The sequence below is a fragment of the Aedes aegypti genome, chromosome 2 (genome assembly GCF_002204515.2).
Source record: "Aedes aegypti strain LVP_AGWG chromosome 2, AaegL5.0 Primary Assembly, whole genome shotgun sequence".
In the NCBI taxonomy this organism is placed as follows: Eukaryota; Metazoa; Arthropoda; class Insecta; order Diptera; family Culicidae; genus Aedes; species Aedes aegypti.
Window position 1 is genome coordinate 306,917,899 of NC_035108.1, and position 26,706 is coordinate 306,944,604.

The 26,706-nt window shown below is 37.6% G+C and overlaps 1 long non-coding RNA gene across 2 annotated transcripts in view; it reads left to right on the top strand.

Moving 5' to 3' along the window:
• The window catches only part of LOC110676709, a 76,273-nt gene extending 50,539 nt beyond the window's left edge, over positions 1-25,734 (top strand). Inside the window, exons 3-4 of one of the 2 annotated variants that reach the window (XR_002500642.1) lie at positions 25,102-25,220; positions 25,417-25,734. This is a non-coding gene — a long non-coding RNA (uncharacterized LOC110676709). The remainder of the gene's footprint in view (positions 1-25,101; positions 25,221-25,416) is intronic. The other variant, XR_002500643.1, reaches the window with a different exon arrangement.
• The last annotated feature ends 972 nt before the right edge of the window (positions 25,735-26,706 follow it).

Here is a 26,706-nt window from a genome sequence, read left to right on the forward strand (position 1 = left end):
TATAATATACATTTTTATTTTGTGTTTTGAACGCCGTCAAAAGATATTTTTTATGTTTGCCACAATCAGAGATATTCACAATCAAAGTAGGCATGTTTTTGAGAGAATAACAACAATAACTCCCATACGTGTTTCATAGACTACTTTGATGAGAAATTTGAATTGAAAACTCTAGAGCCAGAACACCAGTTTTGTTCGGACCACCCTATGTCACCCTATGAGTGTTGAACTAGCTTTAAGTTAAAAAAAACACTAAAATAAAGAAAGAAAAAAAAAATATGTCACTGCAGGAAAAAAGCTCTTAATCGGTCAATTTAAGAGATACAAAAAAACTTTTTTTGACAAAGTTGCTTGAAATTGAATGGTCTATAACTTTGCTGAAGCATGTATAATATAGTTTCTACAAATAAGAAAGTTAGTTACACAATTTCTATGAAAATGTGGTCCACCCTAATTTTCAATAACACCAAAAAAAGGGCTTAACTTATACAAACAACTTTGTAGAAGACCGTTTTTGTCTAATGTTTCATTCTAAAGCTCAAAAAACATCTTTCCGCGTAAAACTGATTCCTGGACCATAGTGCGTTGGAGGACTGCTAGAAAATCCTAAACTTGTTTCAAAACTGTGAGTGAATAGGTGAAAATTTTCCACATTGTCATAAAAAGATATGCTAGCCAATATGAAAATAAAATAATTAGGCCAAAAAGAACAGTTTGAAGATGAATGGAAATGGTCGTTTTTTTTAAATATATGTATCGAAAAAAAAAATCAAAAACCGGTCTGATATGAGAAATCTATGGATATTTTGTTAACCCCTACCAACAGCAAAAGTTTTTTTTTTAACACAAACATATATTCAAATCGCCGTAACTTTTTCGTTTGTTGCGCCATATTTAAACATGTTTACAAAAAATCTTCTATTTTCAGAATCTGCGTCGGTGTTCATCATTTTTGGCCGCCATTATATTTTTTTTTTCAATTTATCAAAAAACCAAAACATAGGCTATACCATGTCAGGAAATAAGAAGCTACTCTAAAAGAATCATACAAAACGGATGAATTGTCTCTAAGAATTCTAAACATTAGAATATGAAGGTTTTTTTAGTTTTCAAAATCCTTAAACGGCCAAAGTGATACTACAAAAATAAATGCGAATTCCTTAACTCTTCTTCTACCAAGGGGCTGAACACTTACGCCAACTACCAAGGGTCCTTAAAAAGTTGGAAGTGCAACTTTGAACATGCATATCTCTGACGTTTTCGTAGCGATTTTCAATTTTTTTTCAGCAATGGAACCGGACACTATTCAAGATTGATATTCATTTTTAAAATAGATGCGTCTACCAAAAGTAATTAAGCAAACGGCACTCCCTAGTTTTTTTTGAAAAACGCATTTTTTTTTCACAAAATCGACAATAAAACGAAATTTAAAGTGATGACATGTAGTTTTTTCGACATCGATTTGCTTGATTGAGTATGGTGACGTATTTCTTGAGCTTTTTTGTCTGTAAATAAAAACTCATGGCTGTACATGTAGTTTTTTCGGAATTAATTCACTTGTGGAAATTGAAATGTTTGATTACACTTAAAATTTATTTTATCCAAAATATTATGAAAACCCAATTTTCTGGACCCGTTTGCCTGTAACTCAATAATCAAAGCGATGGCATATAGTTGTTTCGACGTTAAATTGATTGTGAAAGTCGAGTCAACATGTTTAAGTGAAAAAAAATATCTCCGATAACACTCAAAATTTATTTTACCCAGAAAACCACACAAGAAACGTAGTTCTTGAGCTTTTTTGTCTGTCAATCAAAACTAAAGGCTATGACATGTAGTTTTTTCGACATGAATTTACTTGCAGTGGTGAAGTGAATATTGTAGAACAGAAAAATCAATTTTTGACTACACTTAACATTGGTTTTACCAACAAACCAATATGAACAACTTACAGTCGACTCTCCATAACTCGATATTGAAGGGACCAACGACTTATAGAATTATCGAGTTATAGAATATACTTACACAAAAAATTCCAAAAGCGAAGGATCAAATTTCTGTATTTCAAATACATATGTGATCACTTCTGTAAGGAAAAAAAAATATTTTCTTGATAGTGTTTTAAAAATTATGATTTAAAAACTTTTTGCGAAATGCTCGGAAAATCACGTTAGTTTTACCAACAATATTTGTTTTTTGTTTTTCATATTTTTCCATACATTTTATTCACAACTTGTAGGTATTCATTCACTTCCAAATAATAATTGATCCATGTGTCCCCGAATGCGAAGGATTTTAAACTAGATATCGCGTTATGGAGAAAAATTTTCCTCTCACGTAACATCGACTAATGGAGATATCGAGTTTTAGAAATATCGACTTATGAAGAGCACGGTGTAAGGAAATTTGAAGAGACTGAAAAATCCATCGAATTATAAAATACATTGAGTTATAGACTAAAGAGTTGTAGAGAGTCGACTGTGTTTCCCGAATTTGTTCGTCTGTAAATAAAAATTCAAGGCTATGACGTGTAGTTTTTTCGGCATGAATTTACTTGTAGAACATCTTTGAGAAGAAATTGAAATTTTTGTTTTAGTAAAAAAATGAATTTCCGTTACACTCAAAATTCATTTTACCCAGAAAACCACACAAAAACGTAATTCCTGAGCTTTTTTGTCTGTAAATCAAAACTGAAGACTATGATTTGTAGTTTTCTCGGCATAAATCTACTTGTAGAAGTCAAGTGAATGTGTTTGAGTAGTAAAATAAGTAGAAAACTTATGTTCACTTGACTTCTATAAGTTATGTCATGCAGAAAAAACTACATGTCAAAGCCTTGAATTTTATTTACAGACGAACAAACTCAGGAAATAAGTTGTTTATGTTGTTTGGTATGTAAAAGTAACTTTGAGTGTAGTCAAAAATTTATTTTTCTACTCTACAGTATTTTGAGATACATGCAACCGGGTAAAAAATAGGGTTTTTCGTAATGTTTTGGGTTAAAGAAATTTTGTGTGTGATCAAAAATTTTAATTTTTCCTCAAATATGTTCACTAGACTCAATCAAGCAAGTTAATGTCGAAAAACTAGATGTCATCACTTTATATTTTGCTTTATCGTTGAATTTGTGATAAAAAAAATGCGTTTTTCAAGTAACTAGGAAGAGCCTTTTGCTTAATAACTTTGGGTAGACACATCTATTTCAAAAACCCAAAGATGAACATCAATCTTGAATAGGGTCGGGTTCCATTGCTCAAAATTGTTTTAAAATCACTTCAAAAACTAGAAAGATATGCATAGTCAAAGTTGCACCTCCGACTCTCTGAGGGGGGTTGGGAGTACCGTGTGTAAGAACGGTTGCACCACATCGCTTTTTTTCACATCATACTCATATCAAAAAAGCGAATAAAATCGGTAGCCTTAGATATTTACAAAAGTTGTAGCCACGTGTCAAACTTCTAATGAATATCGAAATATCTTCGGATTCAGATGACAAAAAAAAACCAAGTGGATTTTTAAAGTATAAATAGAATTAAAATAGAAATAGAAAGTGGAAAAATGTATGCTATGTAATGTTTTCTTGTTATTAAAAAAAATAATGCTGCTAGTAGAGGGTTAACAATTGGAAACTCTTGAAAACGTTTTTAAATTACAAAAACATGGGATTTTTTTTAACAAATAATGAATTATGCATTCTCTCAATTGGATTTTTTGAGAAATACCTACGTAAAAAAAACCTACATTTTCTCACAAATGTTCAATGATTTAGTCACTAATATCCACCATGAGTCTAGTGAAGATTTTTCAAGATTTACTCACTTTTTTTTAAAATTTCCGAAAACTATGCTGAATTGCGATAATCATAGATGTTTCCACAAAAGCGATATATAGCTTTACACACTTAGTTCTACAGTAAGCTACCAGCATTCCATTAAAACTTTGTGTAGAGAGTTTTAAAGACATCTTTCTAGAAGTTATCTGATAAATGTTGATATATTACTGGAACTGCGCCTCCAAGAGTTTTTTTTCTTCTATGTTTCTCCGTTATAAACTTAAAGTTGTGTTTGATCCTTCGACCTTGACGCTTGCTCATGCGGGGGTTGGCGATGAGGGCAGGATCAAACATGTTGCGCATCGGTCGAGTAAAGTGAAAAAGTGCCAAGTTCGATTAGTCATTTTTGATCTTTCGACGTTGACGCTTGCTCCTGGGCAGTGCGTCAAGAAAGCCCGAGCAGTCGTCAGTTGTTTTCCCTCTCGGGTCGCACGCCTATTTTCTCTGAGTGCTTTTATACAGCCGAGCAAACGAGTGAAGCTGAAAGTGGATTGTTGCTGCTCAAGGATGACGGATCAATTGGCGAGCTCGTTTCATGCTACTATTTCTAATCTATAAAATATGTATGACTGCACCTTTAATCGATACAACGGTGAGACGTAAAAATGATTTTCCAACAAACTATGAAAGGTTCGTCACTGTGAGTGTTGACATAAACTCTGATTCATAAATTATTTATGTCTATTTTTTTTTTCAAAACACCTTTTTCCCTTTACCTTTATTTTTGTAATTAAATAAAAACTTTGAATGGTTCGACACTACGAGTGTAGACTTGCGAAAGGTTCACTTTATTCAACAAACTTTGAAAGGTTCGTCACGTCAAGTGTCGGCATAATTTTATTCTGCATAGGTGTTGTTCATATCAAACGAAAATATTATATTTACATATAAGCATGTTTATATCTCACCAACAATTATTTATCATGGTCTAATCGCTCATCAAAGTGAATCCTGTGACCCAACGATCCTCCCCATTAACAAACATCTCTCCCAGTAACCTTTGTGGAGATGCAGAGGCAAACACGGTCTCCAAATAGCAAAGGTTACACACTAACATTCCTTCCCCCAATCCCACCTGACTGCAACGACGTGGCCGGCGCCGTTATTGACCATGTGTAAATAGAGGCACTGAATTATACACACTGAAGAAGATTATGGTAAATCCCAGCCGATATTCTAGTTGATTCTTTGTGCATTTTCACTGACTTCGGTCAATCACGGAATAGCAACCATTGATATGTGTAGTCAGTCTAAGCTATGTTTCTCCGTTATAAACCTAATTATTTAAAAATTCGGATGTTTTTCTGAGGATTTCGGAAAATGATGATAATCGAAACCGGACAGCTGGCAAAATAAAAGAAAAACTAAAAGTATCAATTGTTATTTGTGAATACTAATGATTTCTTACAAAATATTTTGACAACATTAAGATTTCCAGGGAGAGTTGACTGTTTATCCTGAGTTAGTATTTACAGAGGATTCAATATAAAATTTTGTCGGTGATAATTTATGAAGCAATGTGCTATAATAGAGGTGAGGCGATGTTTGTGGATGATGTGGAATTTTGTTGTAAACTCCACCAGCTGAATCTGATAATTTGCGGATACAACGAAAATGCCATTCATTCATTAAATTTTGTTTAAAATGCATCAAATATATGTTCCGAATACTGTTCAATTTTGGTGAATTCAATAAACCGATATCTAATAAGATATATAAATTCATCATTTAAAAAAGACTTTCGATTATATGCAAATTTATTGTTGCATTCAAAATAAATCGTTATGCAATCTTTTAACTGCGGTCTGGTAATCTAGACACTAGTTTGAATAATAAATAAAAAAAATCTTCACAAAAGAATGCAGAAAAATGCAGATTTTCTTCTATGCGATATTAAACGGGGTAATTTTACGGTACCTAAATGAAATTATGAACTTTATCTTACTGAACACGTATTTGTCAAGTGCTGGAAGTCAAGATTACCAACATACAATTTTACAAAATACACTAATGAACTCCAGGTAAAATGTCTCAATTTTTCAAAATTCTTTGTCCAAACCCCGGTAAGTTATCATGCCTTGGCATCGTAAAATGGGGTAACATTGATCCGCGCGGTAAAATTGGACTCAGATCCGCACAGCCGAGCAGTCAGCAACGGATATTCAACTGATATGTCAGTAAAACATCGTGTTTGTTCATAGCAGCGTATTTGAGTACCGCTGACAAAAAACGTCACTTTTGCTAAGATGTCAGTAAATGAACTTAACCCGTTTGCTGAGTTCGAATCAACATTTTTAGAATATGCGTTTTCAATAAATGAATGGTGCTTCTCTTTTATGTATTCATGACCAAATATGTTTTTTTGCGGAAACTTGGTTATGTTTATGCGTAAATGTCTTCCAGCCTTCCAAAATAATGTTCCCTGTTATTATGGTTGACACTATCGAATATTTATTCTTCACATGAATTCTACAATTGATAAAAGCAATGAATATGTTATTTTTACTGAAAATGAGATCGCTGAACACAATTCCGCTGTCAAAATGTTCATATGTATGAATAACTATGAAGAATGCAAAATTGTTCAAAGAAATTGTTTACCTTTAGGTACATTCCATGTTTAAAAGTACTATTAATTTAAAAATAACTCAAAAAGCTAATAGTTTGTAAGGGTTTGGTCTCCATATTTGGCTTCAGGGGCAATGCTCAGTAAGTAATGGTATTATCAATACAATTGAATAATATTCACAAGATAGATCAATGTTACCCAAAATCAACTAAGTGAAAAATCGCATCAAACATGGTTTAATCATGCTTGATGTTTTCAGCAAACAAAATACACCAAGACAAATTTAAAAAACCACTCAATATTGCCCCAAATTACGGTAGTGCATATTACCCCAGCTACCCCTATGCACGTGCTTCTCAATCTTGTATCTACTTCCGGACTCTGCAACAAAGTAAAGTCGAGAAGAACCCTAGCTCAGAAAAAAAAAGCGCCAACCATCTGTCCGTCCGTTGCCATGTACGGGTAACCGTTGAAGGACCAATGATTCCCAAGATCAATTTCACATGCTCCATCCCATATGAGAAATCAGCGAACTCCAGATGAAGCCGGTAGTAATTTTAAGACCACATAATCATCTCGATTTGTTCGACTAATTGCTGGCTCTGTGAACTTGCAAATAATGGCTCTTTCATTTGCTACCGGGCTATCTGAACCATTATCGTTGGTTGCTGTGTAGAGTCGTTTTTTGCCTTCAGTTTTGATTGTTGCTTTCATCTATGTACCTCTATTTCAGGGTTTCTCAATTGGTGGACCATGGGGGTCCGTGAAACCGTTGTAAATAAATGTCGAGTTTGATTAGATAGGATTAAAGAATCCAATATTCTGCACTGTGTGTACCCAAACACTCGATCCTTTCAGTGAAATTTTCGAGATTTTTGTGAAATCCAGATTGAAAAACTTAATTAATGGGTTAATGTTCAACTTAATCTTAAGAATTTTTGACCTGCCAGATTTGTCGTTCAATTTTAGTAAGATCTTTTTGTAAGATTCTAATCAAGCAAAATACTTCGTAGACTCTTAGCTAGATTGATAGTTCACTTCTCCGGAGGATCATAACAATATTCTTTATGATATCTTTGGAAGTTTTTTCCTGATTTTGTTAACAGATTCCTAGCTAATTACAGTGAGAGGCAAAATAAAGTGCCCACCTTACCAGTTTTCGAATTTCTCTCATTGATTTGGTTCAAATTAAAGTTAACACACCTAAATCTTTTGTGATATTTTATTTTTGATGTTCTTTTAAAGTTGCACTTACGAAATTTTGATAAAAAAAAGAATTTTACTTAAAGAAAAAGAAAATCAGTTTGTATTGAAAAAAAAGTAGTGACAAAAATAAGTGCCCACTTCCTTCTTGGCCCCAGAAAAGATGATTTAAGAAAAATAAAAAGCAATTTAATAGTTAATGTGTCCTCCTTTGGCCTTAAGGACTTGCTGGAGGCTCTTCGGCATGCTTTTCACCAGGTTTTGTAGGTGTTGTGGATCTAGTTCTTCCCAGGCGCGCTCCAAGGCTTCAAAATAATTATTTTTGTTGGTAACACCAGTTTTTTCAACCCTGGCATCGAGAATCGCCCACAAATTCTCGATGGGGTTGAGGTCTGGGCTTTGTGGAGGCCATTCCAGCGGTTTAATCCGACAAGACCGGAAAAAAGACTTGGTCTTCTTTCCAGTATGCTTCGGGTCGTTGTTCTAGAGAAATATGAATTTCTCTTCAAGGCCCGTCTGGATCAGCGAAACCTCCAGATTTTCCAGCAAGATGTTAATGTAGGAATCTGCCATCATTATTCCGTCGATTTTCACGAGGTTTTCTACTCCACTCCATGAAAAACACCCCCAGACCATCACATTTCCTCCTCCATGCTTCACCGTTCCTTGGATGTGGTGCTCTGCATCACACACGAGCCCGCCGCTCTCGGTTAGACAGCTCGAGCTTCAGGAGCGCCACATCCAAGGAACGGTGACGCATGGAAGTGTGATGTGATGAAATGTGATGGTCTGGGGGTGTTTTTCATGGAGTGGAGTAGGAAGCGTCGTGAAAATCGACGGAATAATGACGGCAGATTCCTACATTAACATCTTGCTGGAAAATCTGGAGGTTTCGCTGATCCAGACGGGCCTTGAAGAGAAATTCATATTTCTCTAGAACAACGACCCGAAGCATACTGGAAAGAAGACCAAGTCTTTCTTCCGGTCTTGTCGGATTAAACCGCTGGAATGGCCTCCACAAAGCCCAGACCTCAACCCCATCGAGAATTTGTGGGCGATTCTCGATGCTAGGGTTGAAAAAACTGGTGTTACCAACAAAAATAATTATTTTGAAGCCTTGGAGCGCGCCTGGGAAGAACTAGATCCACAACACCTACAAAACCTGGTGAAAAGCATGCCGAAGAGCCTCCAGCAAGTCCTTAAGGCCAAAGGAGGACACATTAACTATTAAATTGCTTTTTATTTTTCTTAAATCATCTTTTCTGGGGCCAAGAAGGAAGTGGGCACTTATTTTTGTCACTACTTTTTTTTCAATACAAATTGATTTTCTTTTTCTTTAAGTAAAATTCTTTTTTTAATCAAAATTTCGTAAGTGCAACTTTAAAAGAACATCAAAAATAAAATATCACAAAAGATTTAGGTGTGTTAACTTTAATTTGAACCAAATCAATGAGAGAAATTCGAAAACTGGTAAGGTGGGCACTTTATTTTGCCTCTCACTGTATTTTCTCCATTTCCTGGCGAGATTATTTGGCAATTGTCTGACAAGTTGTACTAATTTCAATATATTCAGTTTGATTCTCTTTCTGAACAGTAATGAGCTTCGGACAAATGCTTCGTTCTCATTAACTTTGGTTCGAAGAAAATTTATTTACCTGGCCCCACGATATGTTTGTAACGCTTCAAACTGAGTCGAAGCTACAAAAGGGTTGGGAACCGTCGTTCTATCCTATATACCTGTGGGGCCCTGAACAAATCTATATGTGTGCAAATTTGGGAGCCGGCTTGTGCGAAATTTTCTGCACATTGAATTCGAAAAACTTTCCGTGATTGGAGTCCGCTTTTTTCACCGTCGAAGCCAATTGCGCAAGCGAACAAATTAGTAAAACAAACTTAGAAGAACAGCTGAGATGATTTGAACAGAAGTTCTGCACCTCAGGGCTTGAATTAGGTGCCGTGCGGACCCTTATGCCGATCTTTGTCATTTTCCAAGCTTTTTCGCAGCACGGCACTGTCCCGTATTACAGTTTTGACGGTGCTGGTGCCGAGTTGAACGAAAGCTGCTACTTCGCACGCGTCGTCGTCCAACACTTGAGCGGAGGTGAAGGTCAACGATTTCATTGTTCACATTTCCGTCCGCGAATTTCGATTCCGGAGTTCTTTGCTGCTGCAGTCCAGTTCGGATGGTGGTTGCAATGCTGCAGAGGATGGGCATTGGGAACGCAATCGGCGCGAAGGCTTGATCGTAAACCCAAAGCGAAAGGAAGCACTTTGAGTCATATGATTTTGATGTAGACACCGTCAATTCAGGTAAAATTGATCACTTTTTAGTTTTTCATGAATGTTCTATGTAATGTTTCAAATAAGCATAAGCATAAGCATTTATGACCGTACAGTTCGTAGTTGCTACTCCGTGATTGATCAGAATAATCGAAGTTACACAGAGAAACAAATTGGGAATAGCTTTCCACCTTCAATGTACACTTTCGAGAACTCCAAGCATTAAAAGTCAATAACGGCGCCAGCCACGTCCTTGCGGTCATCGGAGAAAGGAGGGAATGTTAGTATGACATCCAATGATACTAGAGACCGAGATCACCTCTGCATCTCCATGGTTGTCATGGGAAGGAGTTTCATTAGTGAGGAAGATCATGACAAAGCAACCTCAGTTCAAAAAATCACCCAACTATCAGTACCCTAAAGACAACGTGGACGATAATTCGACTCTCTTAGCAGCGAACCATTCAAAGGTTGTTTTTTATAATGATAAAGATCAGGTAAAAGCAAGTGTATAGGATTCTAAATGTTTATGTGAAAGAGTCTATGTCGACACTTACAGTGTCGAACTGTTCATATTTTGTTAAATCGATTCATTTAAGTGCCATGTTCACTGTTGCCATGTTAAAAATACGGTTAAAAATATATTGTACATCTAAATAAAAGCATGAAACGAGCTCACCAAACTGATCATCCATTCTTGATTGAGCAGCTGTAAGGTACATTTACCAGCATGCTTATTTAACAAAAGCAAAACATAATTCCGGCTACGCGAAAACCTGAACTCGATTACACTCAGAAAACCCAAAAACAAAAACGTTTTTTCTAGTGATGATGAAATGAAGCCAAAACTCAAACCCTCAAGAGCACAAATCAAGACAAGACAGCGGCTCAAACTAAAAACTTGATCGATTGGTCACCATCAGCGAATGACCAATCGATCAAGCCCCCGGCCTAATCCGCTGTCCGGTCCTCCAGACTCGTGTTCCCTAAAATCTGAGGTCTGGCCTCATTGCTGTCCAGCAGAACGCATGCAGAACTTAACGTTTGGCAAGAAATGCATAATCGAGTAATAACGGGAGTCCGGTTAGGCGTGATTATATCATAGATCGCATCACTACAGTTGCCTCTCCCATCTCAATATCGAAGGGACCATCGAGATAGGTAGAAATCGAGACAAAGAACATCAATTTAATCTAGTGCATCATTGAAAATTACTCCGTTACTAGGAAAGTAATAAACAAACAAACTTCGTTTCGAGTTTCCAAATTGTTTTGAATCACTTAAATCTGGTCTAGTAACCTTTGATAACGTTCATATCGACACATGGAGAGATAATTGGGAACAAAAAATCAACAGGAACACATCGAGATAAGGAGGATATCGAGATATGGAGAGAGAAATCGTATGCAGAATGAAGGGACCGAAGCAATCATCGACATATGGAGAGATATCGATATGTAGAACATCGAGATGTGGAGAGTCGACTGTATTATCACCACCTTTTGCCGCTAACCCCTAATGTCCTGTCCAAGACAAGTATGGATATGCAGAGGTATATTCGGTCTTTGAACAGTTTGAGAATGATTTGCTAATCCCAAGCCCCATTCATTAAATCTTTGTGCAACTTCGACTGTTCTGGTCAATCACTGAGTAGACCCGACTGCCACCACGCCACGCCACGCCACTCCGCCGCCGCCGATTCATTTTACGTCACCATATTTGGCATCGGCGGCACGCCATACACCGATCAGCACTACGCCGCCGATTTTAATTTTCACGTCGATGAATAATTCAGCTCATAAAATTCGATTCTATCACAAAAAAATGTTCTACAAAGTAATTCAATGCTGCTTAAGAATTTCCTGTAGGGATTCTTACATAAATTCATCAAAGTATTTATCCAAGAAATCCTCTATGTATCATCTAGATAAAATTTGTCTATCTCTGTAAAATCTATAAAAATCTCTATCTTGCAATCTTCAGAGATTCTTCAGGGATTCATCGTGACGGATTTCTTCTTTAACTTTAACAGTCCTGCAGGAATCCTTCAATAAACCTATTTCAGCACAAATTCCTCCTAATTTTTTTTTTCAAAGAAAGGCTTCCAAAATTCTTTTAGTAATAACTACAAACGATTTTATAGGAATTCATCAAACAATTATTGCAAGAATTGCTTCAAGAATTTTGCCAGCGTTTTTTTTTTGGAATTTTTCAAAGGATTACATGGATATATGATACCTACATTTCTTCAACGAATATATGAGTAGGTATTCCGCTGGATTACTCTTGAAATTTATTCTAAACATTTTCAATCGAATCTCCTTGAGTTTTTCCAGTATTTTTTCCATGGACCTCCTTCATCATTTTCCCCCAGAATACCACCAAAGATACTTTTTCGACTTTCGTCAATGTTCATCAAATTTTTTTGCAGGGAATATCCTTTAAGAGTTGTCCCAGAATTTATCAAAAGAATTCTTTAGAAAATTTTCCACGATTTCCCATACAGTGTTTTTAAAAATTCCTGTGGTAATTAAAACAAGGATTTTTTCAAGGAATTTCTTTAGGATTTCGAAAAAAAATTTATGGATATGGGTATCTTACTGAGCAAACCCGTATTTTTAATGATAAATTTGACTAAATTAAAATACTGAATAGTTAACCATTGCTAAAGAAAGTCATTCACCAAACACACTGCTTGTTTTTTCATTAATGAAATTTATAAATATCGTGAAACGAAAAAGTTATCGAGGTTTGAATATTTTTATTGCGGTAAAATATGAAGCTGCCGGTACACATTGGTCCAGATTTTCAAATAGCTGGCAAAAATCCCATTTCCAAACATTATTTTTAGTTGAAAAACAAAGTCAAATATTCATCTACTGTATCAGATAGTTGAGAATACGAACGAGCAGTTAAAATTAAATATGTTCATACGGTTGTATGACATTTACCAGAAAACCATTAGCCAGAAAGTCGTTTGCCACAATCAATTAGCCAGAATCGATCATTTGCCAGAAAACCATTTGCCAGAATGGACCATTCCCCAGAAAGTCATTCCCCAGAAAGACCATTTCCCAGAAAAATATATTACGTCATTACAATGCTTTGCATGACAAAACTTAGGCGTGTAAAATTCTTCGAATTATAATGATTTTCAGCGTACAATATACATTTTTTTGGAAAATAATTGTTTCGTAAGATGTTTGACTCTTTGTTTGATAAAATGTTTAAACTAATGTTATAATAGACTTAGGGGGCAGATAGCTGTAGGGTGATCTTCATATTTGGTAATCTTGTGATGATCATCTACCACAGTTTTTTGTACAAATAGGCAACTATATGTTCAACATTCTATTATTGGTTTTCCCTTCTTTGAATATTAAGCTGTTCTTTAGGACTAACTTATTCAAGGACTTACATGCTTTATAGGAGATTTACCCTTCTTTATATCATTGGCTGTTCGTCATAATTGTACTGAAAAGGTGTTTTTCTGCAGCTAACAAAACCAATGGAAGTTATATAAATGATATTGTGTCATCTCAACTTAAAAAAAATTACATTAAAAAGAAGTATTAAAGTAAATAATAGTCAATACCTGTCCCCAAAAAAGAAACCTATGTTGCAAGTGAGTTGATCATGGAGTGTTAACGCTGACATTTATCTAAATTGTAATCTTCAATGACTCGAGTGATTGCAAAAGCATTACTCTTCATAACCGACTTGTTTCGCAGAGCAAGTGATTGGATGTGCGAAAAAAAAACATGATTTAAATCATGGCCACGTGGCAGTCCTTGAAGGGATTTCTAAATATCTCCGGTACCAGATAGCTGAAACTAACAAACAATCAGGGCAATTTCAGTGTAAACTATTTTAAAACAAAATAAAAACTTGGCTCGGTTTATTTTTAAGAGTTAATGAGTTTAACGTTCTTTTCAAGGATTGAATAATGTAGGGTAGGTGTACCAGTTATGGACCTAATGGTTCCCTATTTCGCCATACGTGATAATTTGAATCCATTAAAATTTTTGATCATTCTGTGTGTTTAAAAAGTTCGATATCAAATATATCTCGATGTTAAAACAATCGAAGAGATTAAAAATGGGAAAGTTTTCGTGAAAATACATATGGCCAAATAAAGAACCACTATAGCCATAACTGGTACACTTTCCCTATATAAATATATGATTGGATGAATGTTGAGCTGAGTCCTAAGAGTTGTATTGTTAAAATAATTATTGGCGCTAAACTGATCATATTTCAAACATAAGTTTCCCTTCTTTCAATGAAAGGCTGTTCTTTTGGTTGTTTTGCGATATTTCGGAAAGATAAACTACAGTCGAAGCGCATTATAACGACATCGCAAGGGACCGTCGTAATAGAGAAAAGTCGTTATAGAGAACAGTTATAATATCGAAATGTATTTCATAGGACCAAAAAATGTCGCTATAGAGAGCTTTTGTCGTTATAAAAGTTGTCGTTATAACGAGCTTCGACTGTAATACATCCATGCGACTGTAATACATCCATTCTACTAAACAAATTCGTGCCAAACGTCTCAGCTCAGCTATATAGCAAAAAAAAAATCTTACGTCTGTTCCGCCACACATCTTTCACGTTGTTAAAATTGCATAAAATTGTATGCGAAGGATTGTATCAAAATAGACCACAGAACATAGATCGATCAATCGCGTTGTTTTATATTGCGTATTTCTTTCACTACTGGACTACAAAGTGCGGCCTCATAAGTGCAAAAGTGTGAATAGAAGAGCGGGATTACATCGAATAATGTTACTGTCTTCAGAGCACTTATTCCCTGATTGGCGAGGAATGAGTCCCTCGAAGACACCCACTCGATTTGAAGTCATTGCGCACTTCTATTAGCGTTTTTTTTGTATACTTCTGTAAAAACTTCTGCGATAGCCCAGTGGCGAAAGAACTGCGCACTTGTTATAATATTACAATTATATAAATATTATTTGGCGGAACATTAACGACACGAGTGATGTACTGCAGAAGTGACGTAAAATTTCAATTAATTTATCGCTTTAGATGTGCAGTGCTAGTAGTCATGAGTAATGTTTGATCCTTCGAACTTGACGCTTGCTCCTGCGGGGGCGTGCGGTGAGGGCAAGATCTCGGGTCGCGCGCCTATTTCCTCTGAGTGCTTTTATATAGCCGAGCAACCGAGTGAAGCTGAAAGTGGATTGTTGCTGCTCAGTCAAGGATGACGGATCAATTGGTGAGCTCGTTTCATGCTACTATTTCTAATCTATAAAATATGTATGACTGCACATTTAATCGTAAATATGATTTTCCAACAAGCTATGAATGGTTCGTCACTGTGAGTGTCGACATAAACTCTGACTCATGAATTATTATTAAAAATTTACCTAAAATTTTACCTTTATTTTTGTAATTAAAAAAAAACTTTGAATGGTTCGACACTACAATTGTGGACTTGCGAAAGGTTCACTCTATTAAACAAACTTTGGATAGTTCGTCACTGTAAGTGTCGGCATAAGAATAAGAGTGTTAGGAATGTTACATTTAGGTATTTGTTCAACAAACTTTGAATAGTTCGTCACCTCGAGTGTCGGCATAATTTTCCTCTACATAGAAATTGTTCATATCAAACGAAAATATTATATTTACATATAAGCATGTTTATATCTCACAAATAATTATTTATCATGGTCTAATCGCTTATCAAAGTGAATCCTGTGACCCAACGATCCTCTCCATTAACAAACATCCCTCCCAGTAACCTTTGTGGAGATGCAGAGGCAAACACGGTCTCCAAATAGCAAAGGTTACACACTAACATTCCTTCCCCCAATCCCACCTGACTGCAAGGACGTGGCCGGCGCCGTTATAGACCCTGTATAAATAGAGGCACTGAAGTATGCACATTGAAGAAGATTATGGTCCATATCAGCCAAACTTCTAGTTGATGGTATGTGCATTTTCACTAACTTCGGTCAATCACGGAATAGCAATCATTGATATGTGTAGTCAGTCTAAGCTAAGCTAAAGCTTAGATGTGCAGTGCTAGTAGTCCAACCCACTTGATACAAATGATCTGAAAAATGGATACACAATGTATAATGCTATATGTACAAATAATATGAGTAGATTCAAGATACCAAAACAACAAGTATCGAAAAATTCGATAACCCTAAATTTCCCAAGATTGTCGATCAATTGATATCAAGGTTGAAAATTAATTACAGAAAATGATTCTGGGGAATGGTTTTCTGGCAAACGGTCCATTTTGGGGAATGGCTTTCTGGCGAATGGTAGATTCTGGGAAATGGTTTTCTGGCAAAAATCATTCTGGCAAATGGTTTTCTGGCAAATGTCATACAATCGTTCATACGTTAAATAGCTGCCCATGCCCAAATACCTAATTTTTTGATTCAAATCACAACCAATAAATTTTCTCCAAAACCAGTGCAAATTTTGGTTTCAGGTTATTTTTTTTTTTGTTCGATAATTCATTATCATATAGATTCAACATCTGCAGCAAATTTATATGCAAGTGCTGTTAACCTTATTAAATTAATACTTATTGTCATAAGTACTTAAAATTTTCAAAGAAGAGCTTCAAATCGCTCCCCGCCACTCCCCGCTGAGATATCTTGCTTAAACACGCGTATTAGACTAAGGAATTGAATCGATTGAAAAAGATTCTTCTTTCCTAAGTTTGCCTACGATAGTTGTTTGAAAAAGTAGAGAGCCAAAAAACGTATAAAAAACAGCATTTTTGGTAGAATTTTGCCCTATGACAAACAAAAAATTGTAACTAGTCCAAAAGGCATAGTAGACCGAAGTAAGTGAGGCCGAATGGGTTATAAGGCCGAAAATTTCGAAACTTAAAAGATACCAGATGTTTCCTCCTTCCATTATAGGCTGTTCTTTCAAGTTTCGAGTGACAACACTAAGTGGTGCGCTTTGCTGCAACTCATTCCTATCGATCATCCATAATTCGACAAATTGGTAGTATGGTACATTTATTTATTTATTTATTTATTTATTTATTTCGTCAATCAATAGTAGACTACATTTCATTTATTTAGTTAACATCTACACAGATAACACTGAATCAACAATTTCACGCCACAATACTCGGTTCGTGGTCGCATCTCTCCATCCTCGGTTCTGCCCCACGCTCGCCAAATCGATACGCACTTGATCCATTCACCTAGCTCGCTGCGCTCCACGCCTTTTTGTACCAACCGGATCCGAAGCGAATACCATCTTTGCAGGTTTGCTGTCCGGCATTCTTGCAACATGTCCTGCCCATCCTATCCTTCCAGCTTTGGCCACCTTCTGGATACTGGGTTCGCCGTAGAGTTGGGCAAGCTCGTGGTTCATCCTTCGCCGCCACACACCGTTCTCCTGAACACCGCCAAATATCGATCTAAGCACCCAACGTTCGAAGACTCCAAGTGCTTGCAGGTCCTCCACGAGCATCGTCCATGTTTCATGCCCGTAGAGGACTACCGGCCTTATGAGCGTTTTGTACATGGTACATTTGGTGCGGGCGTGAATCTTTTTTGACCGCAGCTTCTTCTGGAGGCCATAGTAGGCCCGACTTCCACTAATGATGCGCCTCCGTATTTCACGGCTAACTTTATTGTCAGCCGTCAGCAAGGATCCAAGGTAGACGAACTCGTCGATCACCTCGAAAGTATCCCCATCTATCGTAACACTGCTACCTAAGCGAGCCCTGTCGCGCTCGGCCCCACCAGCTAGCATGTACTTTGTCTTGGCCGCATTCACCACCAGTCCAACTTTTGCTGCCTCGCGTTTCAGGTGGGTGTACAGGTCTGCCACCTTTTCAAATGTTCGGCCGACGATGTCCATATCATCCGCGAAGCAAACAAATTGACTGGATCTCGTGAAAATCGTACCACAGCTGTTGAGCCCGAATCTCCGCATAACACCTTCTAGCGCAATATTGAACAACAGGCACGAAAGTCCATCACCTTGTCGTAGTTCCCGGTGGGATTCAAACGAACTGGAGTGTTCGTCTGAAACCTTCACACAACTTTGCACACCTTCCATCGTCGCTCTTATCAGTCTCGTGAGCATTCCGGGAAAGCTGTTCTCGTCCAAGATTTTCCATAGCTCTACGCGGTCGATACTGTCGTATGCCGCCTTGAAATCGATGAAAAGGTGAGGCGTTGGGACCTGGTATTCAAGGTATTTTTGGAGGATTTGCCGTACAGTAAAGATCTGGTCCGTTGTCGATCGGCCGTCAACGAAGTCGGCTTGATAACTTCCCTCGAACTCGTTTACTACAGGTGACAGACGACGGAAGATGATCAGGGATAATACTTTGTAGGCCGCATTTAGAATGGTGATCGCCCGAAAGTTCTCACAATCTAACTTGTCGCCTTTCTTGTAGATGGGGCATATTACCCCATCCTTCCACTCCTTCGGTAGCTGTTTTGTTTCCAGATTGTCCCTATCAGCCGGTGCAGACAAATGGCCAGCCTCTCCGGACCCATCTTTATGAGTTCAGCTCCGATACCATCCTTACCAGCAGCTTTATTGTTCTTGAGCTGGTGAATGACATCCTTAACCTCCCTCAAAGTGGGGGCTGGTTGATTTCCATCTTCCGCAGTGCTGACGAAAGCATTTCCTTCGTTGTCCCGTCCTTCATTGCCTGTGCTCTCAGCGCCATTCAGGTGCTCGTTGAAGTGCTGCTTCCACCTTTCGATCACCTCACGCTCGTCCGTCAGAATGCTCCCATCCTTATGCCTGCATATCTCGGCTCGCGGCAAGAAGCCGTTGCGGGATGCGTTGAGAAATTTAATAAATAGAAATTACACCCCAAGTAACAATTCCACAGCAATTTGGCAATCGTGTGGATTTATCAATGTTTTATGACAGTTAAGTGAATGCTATAACAACTAGAGGCGACATTTAACGTTGCTAGAAGATGCTATTTTGTAAGTCAGCTCTTAGTTGTTTTTAAAACCTTTTGGAGACAAAATATAAAGTCAAAATGTTGTGGCTACTAAACCAGCTTTATTACAGCATATGATACCTCATTTAAACTGCTTGAAGTGGCTGAATGACACTTATTTGTTACGGCTATGATAAAAGATTGATATAATACACCTTGTTGTCATGAAAGCTGCTTTTAAACTGATTAACTTGCAGTTGAATCTGGATAACTTACCTTATCATACCGCTTAAATCAGTATTGGGGCTCCTAATATGCGATAACACCTTTAGAATTGCGAATTTATAACCCACCACATCATCTTTGACATTGCGTCATTAATCAAAAACACTTATTCTTAATATAAAAACGCCAAACTAATGCCCGTTTTCATTGTTTTTGAGTATTTTCTTCAAAACAGCACTCAAAAACTGTCAAACTTTGTTAAATGCTGCTTAGTTACCATAAAATGAGAAAAAAAGCTGAATCATCTTCGATCAGCATTTATTAAGGCCATTTTACATCCACAAATGCTGAACCATAACAGTGGGCTCTTATTCGTGTACTTATAATCACAAAACAGCATTTGTCGATGAATCAATCAATTATGGTCCCGCCATATTAATTTCACTCCGGTTGCCAGAATTTCACTTTTTTCAACTCATATTATCTCCATGAATTCGCTCATAAGACGCTATGGTTTGATGATTAAACTATCTAAATATAATTCAATGCACAATTACAGCGCAATCAAACCAACAAATGTTGAATATGTTTTATTCTTCACCTGGCGTTTTGTTTTAGCAAATGCTAAATAACTACAAATATACCGCTTTCAGAGGGGGCACTTGAAATTTCACTTCTTTTCACCACATTTCACTGTAAATCTCACTCGGCACTAAAAATGTTAGCACTATATCAAAATAAATCACTTTAATTTTTTTTACATGCACTACGAAATAAATTATCACAGACGTATTTTAAATCTTCTTTTGTTTTGTTAACGTTTGAATAAATCCGTGAAGATCGACGTTATGACAAAATCAATTTCAAGATGAAGCGACATTCACCTATAACAGGTGGCCTCAAAATAGCTACCACTAATGCTATTTTTCTTTATTTGTGTGACATTAATATGCTCTTCATAGCCTTTTTCAGAGTGGGCCAACTGCTTTTACTGTTCTCCAGCAGTCCTCAAGAGAGGCTTCGTCCAGCTCACCCTCTTCCGGTAATGCAGCCTCTAAGTGCTGCGCGTATGCCGCTGCGACATCCGGTTGCTTGAGCCGCTCTAGGTCATACCGGGGCGGCCGTCGGTACCGTACGTTGTTAACGACGGCGAGTTTTGGGCGCAGTTTGACCATCACCAGATAGTGGTCAGAGTCGATATTAGCGCCACGATAGGTCCTGACGTCGATAATGTCGGAGAAGTGCCGACCATCAATCAGAACGTGGCCGATTTGCGATTCTGTATGCTGTGGTGATCTCCAGATGTATCGATATGGAAGGCTGTGCTGGAAGTAGGTGCTACGAATGGCCATATTCTTGAAAGCGGCAAAATCAATTAGTCGTAGGCCGTTTGCGTTTGTCAGCCGGTGGGCGCTGAACTTTCCAATCGTCGGTCTGAATTCCTCCTCCTGGCCAACCTGAGCGTTTAGATCTCCTAGGATGATTTTGACGTCGTGGCTTGGGCAGCTGTCGTACTCGCGTTCGAGCTACGCGTAAAAAGCGTCTTTATCATCATCAGTGCTTCCGGAGTGAGGGCTGTGCACGTTTATTATGCTGAAGTTGAAGAACCGGCCTTTGATCCTCAACTTGCACATTCTCTCATTGATCGGCCACCACCCGATCACGCGCTTCTGCATACCACCCATCACTATAAAAGCTGTTCCAAGCTCATGAGTATTGCCGCAGCTCTGATAGATGGTATGATTACCTCTAAACGTTCGCACCATTGATCCCTTCCAACACACTTCCTGCGACGCTACGATGCCGAATCCGCGGTCCTTCAGCACATCGGCGAGTATGCGTGTGCTCCCGATGAAGTTGAGAGATTAACAGTTCCACGTACCGAGCTTCCAATCGCTAGTCTCTTTACGTCGCTGTGGTCTTCGCCGATTGTCCCGGTTCGTATTCTCTCGTTGATTATTCGTTGCTTGATTTTTTACGGCTGGCTTGCAGGGCCTGACACCAACCCCCTAGATTTCCGGAGGACCATTCCCCCTATATGTTCGGAGGACCATAGTGCACAGTTTAGCTTTGAGTCCTTTTCTGGCACTCAGACGATGAGCAGCCGCCCCTGACGCTGTTGTGAGCTGCTCCTAACATGGAGTACAGACGCTCCAGGTTTGCAGAAGCAAAAGCAAAAGCAAACCCCCCTTCCCTGTCAGCATACGACCAAAGATCCCACCGGGGGTTGGTTACCCGATCTTCCCTAAGGTTACTCGTATCCCGGCCAGTACCGCGAGGAGGTAGGGATAGGAGTTGCTGGGCAAGAGCCTAAGGACCGCACAGAGGGGTCTATTTTATTCCTTCAGGTACGCGAGGTACCAATGGTACGCCATGCCCAGCCATTTACCAACCAAATAGTAGACTACATGTTTGCTTAATTCTATGTTGTATTCTATCTTAAGGAATTAAAATATTGTCTAAGCTTTGTTCGCGACATGCACAGAATTTCTGTGCAATGCTGATTATAAAGAGACACCATTCGATTCATTGGGCCGAATTTTGCATACACTCTTAGAAAAATTCATGTAAATTTAAGTCATATGGGATGCACATAAAAGAAGCGAACCGTTTGACATAAATTTACATCCGTTCTTAAAATTACACGAATATCTCAAGCCAAAAAAAAATACACGCCATGACGTAAAAGTAAGTCATAAGATTTACTTTCACGCCATGACGTGTATTAAATTTGTATCAAGCACATTCACTGTTGGATCTGATAATATTAGAAAGCGATGATCATTGCGATAATCTTTACGCAATTGAACAAACTGATTTGAAGCTCTTTACGAAGAAAACACTTACCATCTAATAGTGGAACTGCTCATCCTCATGTCGCTTGTGTTCTGAATACTAAGGCAATTGTGTACCTTCTTGCAAAACAAACTCCAGATCTAACATAAATTCAACATTTCAGATCATATCAATTATTTATCCGGCACAATTTCACTGGCATAATAAGCATATTTCAGTAAAAATTCACTAGGAACACAGCACACGCACTTTAATCCACTTTCCGTCAACATTTTGTGCTTTTAAAATTGGCTTGGTCGACGACCGCGTATCAGCTGAGTTAGAATAAATTTTTCTGTCTTCAGAGTCCTCTCGGTAATTTGGATTGCAGGAACGGCACTTGCAAAATATTCGCGCACTTCTAGAACAAATCATCGCTCGACACAAGAAAGATCACGTACCGGTTTATTTTGTAATGAAGGAAAGTTAACGAGAGCGAATTGCATTTAATTACAAACAGTATTTTGCCAAATTTTTTCATCTGCACTCGCTTTGATTGACACGATGCACACGATTGAAAACAGACTCAAACGTTTGCCATGGCGTTGTCGTGGGCATCAAAGATCATGTAAATTTACACTTTGAAAAACTTAAAAGTAAGTTATGTGTTGAACTTTCATAGCTTAAGATATCTAAATTTAAAGTCGCCCAATAAATTTCAAATGTTATTGTAAAAATAGGTTATCGAACAACTAGATTTTATGATACATCAAAAGAAACCCAAAATTGAGTCACATTTCTGTTTGAGTCGATGATTAATTAAGTTTTACAAGGTTTACGTCACATGTAAAACTCATTATTTTTAAGAGTGTAGTTAGTTCGATTATTATTTGATGCAAACAAATTCCGATTTCTTAACTGTCTAGCGGGCGTGTGTCATTTAAGGTTTGAATATCACTAAGCATGCATCGAGCCTCGTATGATGTCAGTGGAAACGTTGTCCAGCCTAATTTGGCATCTGTACTGATTCGATTCTATCACCATGTGTTTTTATATGTGGAGACCACACAATACTACAATATTCTAGAACTGATCTTACATAAGCAATGTACAAGGTTTTAATCGTATATGGCTCCCGAAAATTGTAGCTAAAACGCTTAATAAAGCTCAACATATTGGTAGCTTTATGGATAATCGTATTATAATGATCAGTAAAGGTAAGTTTAGAATCTAATATGACACCTAAATCTCTAATCTTATCGCACTTTTGAACAATTTGATTTCCTATAGAGACAGTTATCTGTGGTGTATTCCGTTTCTGCTATATGTGATTAAATTACATTTTTTGACGTTTAATTGAAGTAAGCTTTTGCTACACCATTTATCAAATATGCTTATTTCATTCAGATAAATGTCGCTATCTTTGTTGTTATTGAATTCCATATAAAGTTTCATATCGTCGGCATAAATAAGAATTTTAAGATGTTTAAGCACATATGAAAAATCGTTAACAAATAATATCAATAACAATGGACCTAAATGCGAACCTTGGGGAACTCCTGATGTAACGTAAACACTGAACAGGTTTAGACATTTTTCCCTCAAATCTAACTATTTGTTGGCGATCTGTTAAATACGATTCAATCCAGTTGAGGAGTCTCATCGCAATTTCCATTTTATTGAGCTTGAAAATCAACATAAGAATGTCTAGTCTGTCAAATGCCTTACTAAAATCGGTGTAAAGTGCTTCGACGTGGTTTCATTTGGCTGAACACATTTTTATTTATAATTGATTCAAATAGTTTTGGAATGGATGAAATAATAGCAATTCCACGATAACTTCGAACATCAGATTTTCTACCAGACTTGTAAATGGGTATGAGATACGATCATTTCCATTCTTTTGGAAATCTGCTCATTTCAAGTGACTTGTTGAATAGCCAAAATTCATTAGCTATGTTTTTCAGCGAGACAGGTGGGATTATTTTTGTGTTGTACCCTTCAAGTGCAGCGGATATGACTTAATTAAGTTGATTGACAATATACAAATAATTTTCTAAACTTTCTCGAGAATTTTGTTGCCTGTAAATTTTATGAGCCTTTTGCTTACGATTTTTTAAAATAGGTATTTGCTTATTAATCGCAACAGGGTTTTTCGACCCATTTCTACGACGTCTCCGCAATAGTGGAACTTCCATCTGAATAAGAAACAAGAAAGTTATCGCGATTTGAAAATATTTTTTTTTTTGACGGTAAAAAATGAAGCTGCCGGTAGAGGGGTTAAAAAAATTGCATTATGACAACCGCACTTTGTTGCTAACGACCTGCTTTAAAATTAATGTTATGACAATTGTACTTTATGGCCATTATCCGCATAGCTAAAATTCGTATGGATAATGTTTTTAAGCCTAGTGGAGTGTCTTCAATCAATTTCACTCGAATCTACGGTAGTGCTTCTGTGTTCTGAAGACCCAACAAAACGAAAAGATGAATGACTTATCACAGCAGCAGCAACACTTAGGTATAGCCCAGCAAGATCGGTGGGTGGTTTCCGGGTGCCTTTTTGCGAATGGACATGCAGACGGGTTCATTACTCGAATGCTGCTTTTGGAAATTCGTCATGTCGTGCCTATCGCTCCATGCCATCCTACGATGATCGGTTCGCGAAATGTGAATAATGGCACGATTTCCGCTGTTGGGTCCTATGGCGCTTCAACGGTAATTAAATTTGAATTTACATCCGGTCACCGGCTGGGCGATAGATGACTAAGCGTTTCCTGTTGGATACAATTGCATACTGCCACTGGATCCAGTCAAATTTGGTGTCATTAAAATTGGTAGTTGGAACAAGGTCTTCACTGCTGAATCACGGATATTGCTCTCATTTGAGATTTGAAGAAGTTATATGGAAAATGGAACTTTTTTTTCTTGTGTTACTTCTTAACTGGAACATAACCTACTTTTCAGCTTATTTCCTTATCTTTTTCTTCTTGGCATTACGTCCTCACTGGGGCAGAACATGCTTCCCAGCTTAGTGTTCAATGAGCACTTGCACAGTTATTAACTGAGTGCTTCTATTGCCAAAGTTGCCATTTTCGCATTCGTATATCATGTGGCAGGTACTCCAAAGGATAGAAATTTCTGTTGCCAATCAGTATTAAAGTTTTATTCTCTTGGAAGAATCGCCTTTTTCTTGTTTACCCTTTATATTTCCGCTGATAAATACCAGCAGTACACCAACTAGCTAACAAAGTGGTTGGTCAAATGTTCATACCAGTTCTCCCTCTCGGGTGGGGCTTCCAGCGGCAACGATGATTTATGCAACTGATGCAGCTAACGTTGAGTCCCACCAGAGCGAAGAAGCATCGATTCGATACCCATCCCACTTAGCAACAGCCAAGTCAAACATCCCATGGCCCTCAGTAAGTACCGCCCCAGAGCGAATCTTCTTCTGCCCAGCTGAGCAGGGTGCTTCTATGGAAAAAAAGGCAAAAAATATAAATTAACCGATAATTTGCGCTGCATTTTTGCATAATGTTAATTAATTTTAATTTAATTTGAGTTTAATTTGTGTTTGTTGCTGCTCATTTGGACGTCTGATGGTTCTTCTTCTTCCAGTAGTTAAGGCCGAGCATTGTTAAGGCTCATCCCAAAAAGCACACACTCAGACTCGGAAATGGCCACAAATTCCCCGCAACAGTGACCATACCGCATTGCAACAGGAACAGCGGGGTGGCGACCATAAATGCGATGCGCTTCAGCTTGCCTTGCTCATCTTGCTCGATGACTCTGACCCCGGCGCACAGTGGCGGAAAGACGGACGAAATAAAAACATATTTCTTGTATTTCAAATACTTTGACTATGTATGAGTCAAATTTTCAACTCAATTAAAATAAAATTCAGTCTTCCGGAATATTTCACAGTTAGGAGATGTATGTCAGTTGATCAACATTTATTAACATTATATAGAAAGGTAAGTTTAATTATCTATTGCAAAGGTCAGTAAGGATTTATGAATCTTTAAATATTGTGATTGTTTTTTTTTTTTTGTTAACCATAGCCTTGCTATTAGATCACATATAAAAAATGGTAAAACAATCAAATTTGGTTCACCTTCAACCAAGAATTGAAATTTTCACAATCATAATCTTAGTTTGAATTCACCATAAACGCTGTATGCAACAGACTAGTATTTGAGGTAGTGTTTTCATCAATTTTACCATTGAAGCCAACCAACTTTTCTTTGAAATAACCTAAGATTTGGTTGTTCAATTTGACATTTGTAAAAACAATATATATTTGTTATTATAAACTAAGAAGAAGAGTTTGAAACAACCTAAACAAGTTTACATCAGAACTGGTGATGTTTTCAGCCTTTTTAGACCATTTTTATGGTTTTGTCCGCCTTTTATATGGAGGGCTGCCACTGTGTCCCGCGTGGCATCGCCCATTCGGACCTGGTTTTGTTTCTTAATTTAATTTGGTCGTTTTGCAAAATGAGCGGTTGCATTATACCTCACTATGGCGCGTTTATTCGCCGTATGTTATTAAGGTTTTCGCCCTCGAAGACACACACGACGATCTCCGGGCTGCGATAAAGCGTTGCGCGATGACACTAATGATGATGGAGGAATTTTTCGTCTTCAGTTTTCGGAACAAAGGCTCGGCGCTCAAGGTTTAGGGTCAAAGTAATATGGCCATTTGCGAAAAAAATGCGATTTTTATCTAGAGGATCGCGGAGGAAACGAGGTGTTCGCTCATTACTGCACGCAAATTAATTTGGCAAGATTTAAAACGGCGACCGCTGGGAGAGTTCCTTGTTGCAACATTGTTGAAACTATTGCCGGTTCTGGAAACATGAAAAGACCAATGGCTTTGTAGACTCTGGTTAAACTGCTTTCAAACAG